This window comes from Copadichromis virginalis, linkage group LG22 (assembly GCF_057382275.1).
Source record: "Copadichromis virginalis isolate Kocher_CV1m ecotype Utaka linkage group LG22, C_Virginalis_male_GT1.1, whole genome shotgun sequence".
Lineage (NCBI taxonomy): Eukaryota > Metazoa > Chordata > Actinopteri > Cichliformes > Cichlidae > Copadichromis > Copadichromis virginalis.
This window is the reverse complement of record NC_140638.1, coordinates 29,877,863-29,886,574: the sequence shown is the minus strand read 5'-3', so window position 1 is coordinate 29,886,574 and position 8,712 is coordinate 29,877,863. Positions and strand designations below refer to the sequence as shown.

Here is an 8,712-nt window from a genome sequence, read left to right as displayed (position 1 = left end):
AAAAAAAAAATCATCGGCCACCGACCAAAATAATGCCCAATGGCCAGTCCAGCTATGGTCGTGCCATCACTTAACCCTTCGCGTGCCAACTGTGGCACGGGTGCCCAGTGTTGCCGACCCCTGCTTTAAATCATCAAACTGTAAATTTTAAATTGTTATTGATCCCTTTACCCCTAGTCCTAAAGTGTATATTTATTTTCTTACTCTTCTTATATATATTGTTTGTTTACTTGCACTGCTGTAACTGGAGCCTCGTCGTCTCGTGTCTCTATATACTGGACTGTATGTAGCGGAGATGACAATAAAGTTTACTTTGACTTCAGCAGCGAGCAGGTGCACCGAGGGCTCTCGCGCTCACTTTTCGTGTATAGAATTTCGAAAAAACATTGGTGCAAATTATAAGTCTGTATCATAATGTCTGGTGTTTTCGTGTTTGTTGGTTTGTTTTTATTTTGTTTTATTTTGCGAGTTGGTTTTTAGATGCCGCTCCAGCCGATCAGAGAATCCCCCGCCGCCACGCCCTCTCCTCTCTGCGCCGCAAGCAGCAGGCGCACCTTGCAAACGAAGGGAGCCCTTACTCCCAGCAAATGGGCGATAGAAAACCGATCGGGGCCTATGCCATTCCCAATATGCGCTGGCATGACGTCGGGGCAGCATGAGTAGGAGCATTTTTTTTTTTTGCCGATGCCCGTGATGCCGCCCCCCACCACGATGCCGCCCCGGGCAATCGCCCGTATCTAAAACCGCTACTGCACATGACTGTAAAAAGGATATAAAAAGGATGATCTTCACTTAGCAAACAAATATTTCCATAACTGACAACATGACGGACATTTTACAGTGAAACATATGTACATCCATTCATCTCTCCATTTGCTACAGTGTGTCTTGTAGGGTGATGGAGTACCTGGAGAGAAAGCATGCAGGAGTACGGAGAATGGTTCCTATGTGGGAACAGAACACACAAAACATAACATAACTTATTTCCCCATCATTTATCTCATTTATACAACTAAGAGAAGCCTCAGTTGTTTTGTATATACCTCATGTTGGGGAATTGGGTATATCATTAAAAAAGAAAACTGGGACAGAAAAAAGGCAATATATCCTTGCTTCATATATTGTCTTTATTAGATAGATGTAATTAATTGCCAGGAAGGTAAGGAGAAAGGAGTAAGGTAAGTTTCTTTCTTTGTTAAAACACAGTAACATGCATATAGTGTTGCAAAGCTGTGACTGTGATTTCACAGTAACTCTAACTATTGTTTAATTCTTAATCCATTTTTTAAAAACTTAATCCCAGTAGCGGTTTTAGATACAGGCGACACGTTATGTTTTGTCCGTGTGTGTGTGTGTGTGTGTGTGTGTGTGTGTGTGTGGGGGGCGGGGGGGGGGGGGGGGGTTAGGGGCACCACAGGGAGTGTTCGCCCAGGGCGCCAAACAGGCTAGGACTGCCACTGCTTAATCCATTTATTTCAGTTCCCAGTAGTTCCGTTCTTTGGAATTGTAAGTCTGCTTCCATATTGATTATATTTATCTGTTCCTCTTGCTCTTGTACTACAATAAGCTGATTTTAGTTTGTGTGCCAGAGGAGGAAAATAGTGGCGCATTCACAGCAGGGATATGGATAATATTTTGTTTTTTCACCTTTTAACAAAGGGGGAAATTCTTCCAACATGTACAAACATTTGAACACACAGCATGCAATTAATTTGCATGTTAGTAATGTCTTTGATATGCTGCTTAGCGATGATGGAGCCAATGATAATCAAATGAGAATCGATAAAGATAATCAATAGGGTATCAAATTGCTGATATCGATATGCCAGAACAGCCCTTACTTGTCAAACCATGGACTCCACTAGACCCCTGAAAGAGTGCTGCAGTATCTGTCACGGTTTGCGGGGCAAGCCGTGTGGATTTGTAGTGAGGATCCAAAAGGCGGCAGCTCTGGTGCAGGTGAGTGTTTAATTACAGCAGTGGGTACAAACAGCAACAGGGTGTGAACATGAAACCGAAACCTAAACTGGGTAAACTAACAACACAAACCAGGAATGACGGTGCAGGGAGGTCCGGGGAAATACATACAGGGAGACCGAGGGGAAACAACACAGACGAACCAGCAACTACTATGACAGAAGACACAACTTAAAAACACTCAGAGAACACAGGGGGATACATACAGGTGGGGACACAGCTGGGAGTAATTAACATGACGAGACTAGGGAGGCAAACTGAAAACACTCACATAAGACACAGACCTTCACAATAAAACAGGAACTTACACATGAAAGGACACAAACTAAGAACGCGGACTAGATACAGGAACACACGGGCAGAACAGAGTAAACACTAACCAGAGGAAGAACAGAACCAAAATCGCGAAGAGAAAACACAAAACGCTGGGTCAAAAGGACCCAGGATCATGACAGTACCCCCCCCCTCAAAGGCTGGCTCCAGACAGCCCAACAAGAAACAAAACAGCCAGAAAAAACAGAAAACAACCCGACCAGGGCGGGCGGCGGGGGTCCAGGACGGAGGGCTCGAAGCAAAACAAAACCGGAGCACCAGAAGGCCAAAAGACAAAAACAAAAAACGAGCCCAAAACCAAAAGAAACGAAGCACACCAGAACACAGGAAAAAACAGAGTCCAAAACAGAAGAGTTCAGGGGGCCGACAGCACAGGAGTCCAAAACAGTTCAGGGGGCCGGCCAGGGGGCCAACAGCACAGGAGTCCAAAACAGTTCGGGGGGCCGGCCAGGGGGCCGACAGCACAGGAGTCCAAAACAGTTCGGGGGGCCGACCGTGCGGACGGCAACGGCGGCGACGTGGATACAGTTCGGGAGGCCGGCCGTGCGGACGGCAACGGCGGCCACTCAGGCGATGGCGGTCCGGGGGCCGGCCGTGCGGAAGGCAGCGGCGGCCACTCAGGCGATGGCGGTCCGGGGGCCGGCCGTGCGGAAGGCAGCGGCGGCGACGAAGGAGACCACGGAGCAGTTCAGGGGACCGACCCCGACGGCGGTGACGTCCAGCAGGTGGCCCGGAAAATGGCCGGCGATATCGAGGTGCAGAACGAGGCTTGGGCGGCGGCTTAACAGCCGCAGGACCAGGCGTAGCAGAAGCAGAGGCCGGACCAGGCGTAGCAGAAGCAGAGGCCGGACCAGGCGTAGCAGAAGCAGAGGCCGGACCAGACGAGGATGAAGACTCTGATGAAGCTGGACCAGGCGACGACGAGGCGGCCGCAGGTGGCGGCTGGACAGGCTCCTCGGACCCTCCAGCGGAGACAGGCGGCTGAACGGGCCCCTCGGACCCTCCAGCGGAGACAGGCGGCTGAACGGGCCCCTCGGACCCTCCAGCCGATGAGGCATGAGGCTGGTGTGGTTCTCCGGAACCACCAGCTGACGAGGAAGGCTGCTGGACGGGCTCCTCGGGCCCCCCAGCTGAAACAGGAGACAAAGGCCGGAGCGGTCCCTTGGACCCTCCAGCGGAAACAGGAAACAAAGACCGGAGCGGTCCGTCGGACCCTCCAGCGGAGACACGAGACGAAGGCTGGAGCGGTCCCTCGGATCCTCCAGCGGAGACACGAGACGAAGGCTGGACGGGCCCCTTGGACCCTCCAGCAGAAGCCATCACAAAGCCAGCAGGCATGGAGTCCACTGGCAGACATGAAGGAAATGGGTGCTGTGCTGAGCACTGGCCCTGCTCAGACAGCACTGACACGGGGCACTTCCCAGGTGGCTGCTTAAACTCCAGGGGTCCAGAATCAGCTGAGGACTGGGACCTAGCCTCTGGGGAAGCCCTGGAGCGGCAAACAGTGCCAATGGCGGCTGAACCAGGAAAAGCACCTTGAGGTGAAATTAAACTTTCTCCCTGCACGGAGTGAATGAGTGAAGCCGATGATACAGGAGCCAGAGCTACTGGGGCCTGCGCTACAGGCGGCACTGGAGCTACTGGGGCCTGCGCTACAGGCGGCACTGGAGCTACTGGGGCCTGCGCTACAGGCGGCACTGGAGCTACTGGGGCCTGCGCTACAGGAGGCTCTGGAAACTGAACTGAGGGAGGCTCTGGAAACTGAACTGAGGGTGGCACAGGAGACTGAACTGAGGGTGGCACAGGAGACTGAACTGAGGGTGGCACAGGAGACTGAACTGAGGGTGGCACCGGAGATTGAACTGAAGGAAGCACAGGAAACTGAGCTGAGAGTGGCTGCGGGGGAGCTAACTTAGCTGCCGGTACCTGCACAGGCGATAAGCAGCTCGCGTTGATATCCGCCACACAAAACGCAGCCCCTGAATGAACAGTCATGCAGTCCGAAAATGAAAAAGAGTCCTCACTCACCACAGCCGGCGATTTAGAAGCCCGAACGTCCGGCTGTGGGGTGGCGCGCTTGCGGCGCGATTGGCGTCTCCTCCCCGCAGACGGCTCCGACGGGCCGGGCAAGATCACATCCGGCGAGTCGGGCAGCGAGGCAGGAGTGGCTGAGAGAAGGTGCGGTGTGAGCCGGAGAAAAGCCTGCATGGTCGGAGGAAGCGAGTCCAATAGCCATGGCAGGCCGGAAAAGAGCCGTTGCAGCCGGTCTTCTGCTGCGCGGCGAAGCTCTTCCGGGGCATGTTCCAGCCATAGGCTGAGAAGGATCTCCACATTGTATGTGATGTCGTCCTGGAGCTCCTCGGACGGATTTACTGCCGCTGGGTCCATGGTGGCTGGTTCGTTCTGTCACGGTTTGCGGGGCAAGCTGTGTGGATTTGTAGTGAGGATCCAAAAGGCGGCAGCTCTGGTGCAGGTGAGTGTTTAATTACAGCAGTGGGTACAAACAGCAACAGGGTGTGAACATGAAACCGAAACCTAAACTGGGTAAACTAACAACACAAACCAGGAATGACGGTGCAGGGAGGTCCGGGGAAATACATACAGGGAGACCGAGGGGAAACAACACAGACGAACCAGCAACTACTATGACAGAAGACACAACTTAAATACACTCAGAGAACACAGGGGGATACATACAGGTGGGGACACAGCTGGGAGTAATTAACATGACGAGACTAGGGAGGCAAACTGAAAACACTCACATAAGACACAGACCTTCACAATAAAACAGGAACTTACACATGAAAGGACACAAACTAAGAACGCGGACTAGATACAGGAACACACGGGCAGAACAGAGTAAACACTAACCAGAGGAAGAACAGAACCAAAATCGCGAAGAGAAAACACAAAACGCTGGGTCAAAAGGACCCAGGATCATGACAGTATCTGACACAAAGATGTTAGTAACAGATAGATAGTAGGTCCTGTGAGGTGTGAGCTGGGGGCTTCATGGATCTGACTTGCTTGTCCAGCATATTCATTGGCCCTTATCACACACACTCAAATCCTTACACTTGCCCATTTTTCCTGCTTTTAACAAATCAGTGGAGGATAAAATGTTCACTTGGTCCCTAATGTATGTATGTATGTAAACATGGTATTCCCTTCACTATTCCCACTTGTCTGAAGGCCTCCACCATTATTCCCATCCCCCAAAAGACTGGAATAGGTTCAAGGTTCAAGGTTCTTTATTTGTCACATGCATAGCTATACAAGTATAACACGTAGTGAAATGTAGCCTGACACACTCCTCGACATGTGCAAAAATTGGGGGGGGGGGGGGGGGGGGGGGGCTGTAGAGGAAGAACATAGGAAGAACATATATATATATATATAAAAAAAAAAAAACACCCAGCACGCCCCTGCGGGCGGTTTATCCTTCAAGCTCGGGTCCTCTACCAGAGGCCTGGGAGCTTGAGGGTCCTGCGCAGTATCTTAGCTGTTCCCAGGACTGCGCTCTTCTGGACAGAGATCTCTGATGTTATTCCCGGGATCTGCTGGAGCCACTCGCCTAGCTTGGGAGTCACCGCACCTAGTGCTCCGATTACCACGGGGACCACCGTTACCTTCACCCTCCACATCCTCTCGAGCTCTTCTCTGAGCCCTTGGTATTTCTCCAGCTTCTCGTGTTCCTTCTTCCTGATGCTGCTGTCATTGGGAACCGCTACATCGATCACTACGGCCGTCTTCTTCTGTTTGTCTACCACCACTATGTCCGGTTGGTTAGCCACCACCATTTTGTCCGTCTGTATCTGGAAGTCCCACAGGATCTTAGCTCGGTCATTCTCCACCACCCTTGGGGGCATCTCCCATTTTGACCTCGGGACTTCCAGGTTATACTCGGCACAGATGTTCCTGTACACTATGCCGGCCACTTGGTTATGGCGTTCCATGTATGCCTTGCCTGCTAGCATCTTGCACCCTGCTGTTATGTGCTGGATTGTCTCTGGGGCATCTTTACACAGCCTGCACCTGGGGTCTTGCCTGGTGTGATAGACCCCAGCCTCTATGGATCTTGTACTCAGAGCTTGTTCTTGTGCTGCCATGATTAGTGCCTCTGTGCTGTCTTTCAGTCCAGCTTTGTCCAGCCACTGGTAGGATTTCTGGATATCAGCCACCTCCTCTATCTGCCGGTGGTACATACCGTGCAGGGGCCTGTCCTTCCATGATGGTTCCTCGTCTCCCTCCTCTTTCTTGGGTTTCTGCTGCCTGAGGTATTCACTGAGCACTCGGTCAGTTGGGGCCATCTTCCCAATGTATTCTTGGATGTTCGTTGTCTCATCCTGGACTGTGGTGCTGACACTCACCAGTCCCCGGCCCCCTTCCTTCCGCTTAGCGTATAGCCTCAGGGTGCTGGACTTGGGGTGAAACCCTCCATGCATGGTAAGGAGCTTTCTTGTCTTTATGTCAGTCCCTCATCCTATCAAATAGGATGAGGGACCTATGGATATATATATATATATATATATATATATATATATATATATACACATTGGGTGAATGTGCAGTAGTAGCAGCAGGCAGGTGAATTCTGTACATTACAGTTTTTCTCGATTGCTAAAACACATTTCTTGAAACTACGCCTCATATCCTCACAACAGTAAACACAAATCCATAACCTCTCACTCAATTCCCCAAACATCCTATTTCCAGGTCAAAATGAAGCTCTACACCCAAAACTATTCACTCCTGCTGAAAAACCAAACTTTGCCCTCAGACATCAAACACAAGCCCTCAAAAACACACACACTACAACAGAGTTTTGCACACTGGTACAATTAATTCAAAACAATAGTTCCAAAACAATTAGGTTGCTTATGGTTCTCCCCTTCAAAACCCTTGTCACATGATAAACACAAAAGACGCAACCAATGTATGTACAGTGGCACATTGTCATTCATGTACTATACAGTACAACACACACCAGAAACATTATCCCACCTCAGCATCTTGTCTTTGGTCTGGGTCAGGCCAGAGAATCTCATCCACATCACAGGCTATATTGGCCCCAGCCAGGCAGCGGGGGTAAAATCCTCTTGCATGCCTGATCCACCCCTGGCATGCATCTACTGATATGTCTAGGCAGGCCTCTTCCATGGCCTGAAGGAGGTGAACACGGACATAAGGTTCTCGGTCATACACTTTCCACCGCCATGCCGAAAATAACTCCTCTATCGGGTTTAGAAAGGGAGAGTATGCAGGCAGAAAGATATTAGAAAACCTTGGGTTATTGGTAAACCAGTCACGAACCAGAGCAGCGCGATGGAAGCTGACGTTATCCCACACAACAACGTAGTGAGGCTGCTCTGGCTGTGCTGGTTCCCTGTAGTCCAGCTGGAACATATGTTGTCTTAAACCATCAAGAAAAGCAAGGAGAAGCATAGTGTTATAGGGTCCTAGTACGGCATGGTGGTGGAGTACCCCTCGTTGGCTGATGGCTGCGCACATAGTGACATTCCCCCCACGCTGACCAGGGACATTTACAATAGCCCGATGGCCAATTATGTTCCTCCCCCTTTTCCTTCTTTTGGTCAGGTTAAAACCTGCCTCATCCACAAAGATTATTTCATGGGGAACAGGCCGTCCTTCAATCTCAAAGATTCTCTGCAAAACACATAACACAGTAGAGTCAATCGGTACCCTGAACCACAGTTCAAGAGTGCTGAAATGGCAGCATAAACTGCCATGCTGTGATGGTACACAATACTTTATACAGTATCAAAACTCATACCTGAACATATTCCACACGTTGGTTCTTCACTCTGTTAGAGTTTTGTTCGAAAGGGACTCGGTATGCCTGTTTCATCCGGAATTGATTCTTTCGGAGGATGCGGTCAATTGTGGAGAGGCTGATGGCATTTATGCCTCGAAAAAGATGATCATCCTCAATCACTCTCCTTTGAATCTCTCGCAGGCGGATTACATTATTTGCAATTACCATGTTTACAAGTTCCCTCTCTTGCTCCTCCGACAAAAGCCTTAACCTGCCTCCACCAGGTGGTCATCTCTGTGTCCTACAAAAATAGAAGCACTCATTACTGGAACTGTCACACATTCATTTTACAGGAAAATAATGGAAACATACTGAAACTCAAGACACATAAGTTCAGTAACTTACAAGTTACTGTACAAAGCAGTCTTACTGCAAGTACACCTACCTGTTTTCCTCCCTGAAGGTTCTGATGATGGAGGCAACAGTGAAGCGACTCAAATTTGGTTGTACTCGTTGCCCAGCCTCCCTCATAGTCATCCCATGGACAAGGACATGGTCAACTAAAGTGGCTCGAATTTCATCCGAGACTGACTGTCTTCGTGCCCTTGCTCTTCCCCTTCCTTGTC

At 50.2% G+C, this 8,712-nt stretch overlaps 1 pseudogene; it reads right to left on the bottom strand.

The window, feature by feature from the left end:
• Positions 1 to 6,922: 6,922 nt before the first annotated feature.
• Positions 6,923 to 8,391, bottom strand: LOC146683628 (uncharacterized; annotated as a pseudogene).
• Between the last annotated feature and the right edge of the window lie 321 nt (positions 8,392 to 8,712).